The sequence below is a fragment of the Elephantulus edwardii genome, unplaced genomic scaffold (assembly GCF_000299155.1).
Source record: "Elephantulus edwardii isolate Elephantulus edwardi_28Jun2011 unplaced genomic scaffold, EleEdw1.0 scaffold00111, whole genome shotgun sequence".
In the NCBI taxonomy this organism is placed as follows: Eukaryota; Metazoa; Chordata; class Mammalia; order Macroscelidea; family Macroscelididae; genus Elephantulus; species Elephantulus edwardii.
Window position 1 is genome coordinate 1555454 of NW_006399861.1, and position 3689 is coordinate 1559142.

Here is a 3689-nt window from a genome sequence, read left to right on the forward strand (position 1 = left end):
CTTGTCAGTAAAATCACTCTGATTTTCTTACTTTTCATTTATTATCTTTTGTTTCCTGATGGGACCCTAACTGGTATATAGCCTCTATCTCATGTGAATTGTATTAATACCAAAAAGCTGACATGTCATCATTCTCTGTGTTATTTGCTAAAAAAAGTGAGCTGGTCCGGTGATTAGTGCAATGCATTTAATAATAGCAGAGATTGTGAGGAAAATGCAAAATCAGGTGTTCTGTTCTGTGGTACTTAAAGCTGCTATGAAATGAAGCCAACTGGATGGCACTTAATAATAACAACACAACACTTTAATATTTCAGTACCACATAGAAACTGGACGTCTGACAGTAAAACACTCTGTGCTAGTCATTTCCATCCCTAGCCACCATTCTCTAGGAATCCAAAGAGAGATAACCTAGCACTTTTTTTTTTCAAGTCACAACTAACTTTTATTTAGAAAATAAGGGTCTGCCCTTTCATTTTAATGCTTCCAAAGGCACAAGCCCATCCTGGGAGATTCATGTGACTGACGGCTGCTTAGAGATACTAACAAACTGGGTATCAGATCAACATCGTCCAGCATCAACTCTTCTTAGGGTTCCAAGTCCTTCATGCTACTCTTGGTTAATCAGTACTGACTTTGGTCCAGATGATAATCTAGAGGATCGAGCCTTAACTCATCCCCAGATGGAACAACTTCCTCAGAAAGGCTGGTCCTCCCCAGTAGCCCCTGAGCATCATATTCCAATAGAGGAGAGGCATGAAGTCGGCCTTCATGATGTACATGGAAAGCCGTTCTTTGCCCTGGTTGAAGGGAAACGTTTCCAGTGGCTGAGCATTATAATCAAATTCAGCAAGAATTACACGATTGTAACCAGTCACCAGTGGGCACGAGGTATAGCCATCATACTTCTTAACTGGTAGTTGGTTCTTCATAATCAGAGAAATTGTCCTATCAAGTATTCCTGATTGAGCAGCCACTGCTGCCGCCGTCTTTGATGTAGGAAGGCTAGTGCAATCCCCAATCTCAGACACGTTAGGATAGCGCTTGTGCTGCAGAGTTTCTTTATCCACATCCACCCAGCCAGCAGCATCGGCCACAGGACTCGTCTTGATGACATCTGGTGGGCCCATTGGGGTGTGACATGGAGCATTTCATATGAAATCACTTGCGTCTCCCCAGGTTTGTCCAGGTTCTCAAAAACAGCCTCTTGTTTGTCAGCTTGGACTTCAATGAGGTTTTGTTTGTAATTAACGGTGAGGTCTCTCTCCTTAATGATCTCCAGAAGGGCATCTGCATACTTCTTCACCCCAAAAATTGCTCCAAGAGAAGTGTTGAAAATTATGTTGGCCTTGGATCGCTTCCCTGTCTTCCTGAAATAGGCTTCGGACAAATACATGATCTTCTGTGGGGCTCCCGCACACTTCACCGGGGTGTTTGGGAAGATGAAGATGGCATTGCCCTCCTTGAAGTCCTGAAGAGCTTGCCATGTTTTCTCTACTGTAGTAACTGAATAATTGGACCCTATTTTGGGATGATCAAAACCTTCTGGTAGGCCTTTAATCTTCTCATAGTGCAACTGGATTCCGAGAGCAATAATAAGGTATTTGTGGGAAATCTCCATGCCATTATCTGTGAGGATGCTGTTCTTGTCTGGGTTAAGTCCAACCACTCTTGATCTCATCCATTCTACTCCAGATGGGATCACACTTGCCATAGGACGACTAGATGAGGACAACTGTTTGGCACCAGCACCCACCAGGGTCCAGATTGGCTGATAGTAATGTCTCTCGCTGGGCTCAACAATGGCCACGTTCTCTGCACCTACTTTCCTCTTCATCCAGGCAGCCATGGTGATGCCACCACTGCCCCCTCCCAGCACCAGCACCTCATAGTAGCTCTTCTCTGGACACTGAGCTCCTATGTGCAGCTGAAGTGAGCCAGCTGGTGGGGTGCCCAGCCTGAGAAGGCAGGCAAAAAGCCAGGTGCGGGGACCAGACACCAAGGGGACCAGCGGGCAACCTAGCACTTTTAAAAGTTATCTAATATCTATTGTAGACATATACCTAGCTGAATAGTATATATTGCTTCAAGAATTTTGTTTGAGAAAATATTTCTTTAAAAAAACCCTATAAAATCACTTCCCTTTCTATTTTGCAAGTACGTTAGGAATATTTTTTAGGGCCTTTTCTATAGTAATTTTAATTTTTCCAGAGCACAACAGCTATTTTTATCTTGGCCATCAGAATAAAAAATGCAAAATATTTATCTTTTAAACTGTTGGTTTAATCTAAACTGTTGTAAAATGTTTTATGGCTTGCCTTCTTAGTCTTTTTAACTTTCTTTCCAAAATAAATATGTCCTGTGGCTCTTTGGTCTCACTTTTACAATCGTCAACGCTCATTATTGGCTTTTCCCATGTGGTTAGGTATTGAATTTAATTCCTTAAAAAACAAAATTTATAAAAATGTATTTGCCAGTGGTTCAACTTTAGCCAGAATGGATGATTCTAGATTTGGCTCCATTGTTTTGGTTCTGGGTCAAAATGGATTTGTCCAGCATCTATTTGGAAAAGGATTAATATGTGACTGGAACATTTTGAAAGGCAAGACTAGTGAAAGTCCTGGCATTATTCCTTGAAACATCTTGAATCATCATTGCCTGGAGAAGAGTCCATCAAATGCTTCAGAAACAAAGGGGAAATGGTAATGAATGTGTTCATTGCATCTTAGGGTTTTAGAAAAAAAACAAAACAAAGGATAGACAGGAAATGACATAAGGATCTGCTTTACATATTTAGAAATTCTGAATTGGACACTTACTTGAGCACTTTAAGACCTTATAAATGATTGGTAATGTGATAAGTTCTTATTACAATGTTGTTGTTAAGTGCCTTAGAGTCATAGATGACTCATAGCGACCCTATGAAAGAAAATATTGAATACAAAACTTTCATCTTATCTCCACCCTCATAGATTTTCCAGAGGCAAACTTTCTTTGAAAGTGGATGCCACTCTTGCTTTCAAGTATATTTTATTCATGAGATTCATAAAAAGCATTCTCAAAGGCCACAGGCCTGAGGGCCCAAAAGCCTTTTTAAATGTGAGACCAAATCCAATCAGCTCACATCCTATTGTGAGCAATGGCTACACTGTGTGTGTGTGTGTGTGTGTGTGTGTGTGTGTGTATACACACATATATACACACATTTTCCCACTGCTGCCTAGTAGATTTCAATTTGCACAGTTCCTAAATGTAAAATTGGATCCCTAATAGATTTCCATTGGGCTATAAGGCATAAATCTGTATGGTGACAGAATGCCACAAGTTTCTCCTGTGGCATGCTTGGTACGTTCAGACCATTACCATTTAGGTTAGCATAGCCAGCATTCATTGTTGTCCTTTTGAATTTTTCTATTGTCTTTGGTGTGAGATGATATCTCATAGTTGTTTTGATCTTGCATCTCAAGTTAAGCACTCAAATTGAGGCACACTAGAAAGAAGGATAAACTATTCACTTCCAAAATAACAGGACTTAGAAAACCCTATGTATGACAGAGCACACTTAGACTAGCAAATATGGCATAAGAGACTTTTGGAAATTACAATCACAAAAGAGGAGAAACAGTTGCAAACAGACTCTAGTGATTGCAAGGTGCAATGTGAGAAGTATGAATGTAAGAAAATTGGAG

General features: G+C 40.5%; 1 pseudogene; it reads right to left on the reverse strand.

Moving 5' to 3' along the window:
* Positions 1-668: 668 nt before the first annotated feature.
* LOC102864211 lies at positions 669-3391 on the reverse strand (annotated as a pseudogene).
* Between the last annotated feature and the right edge of the window lie 298 nt (positions 3392-3689).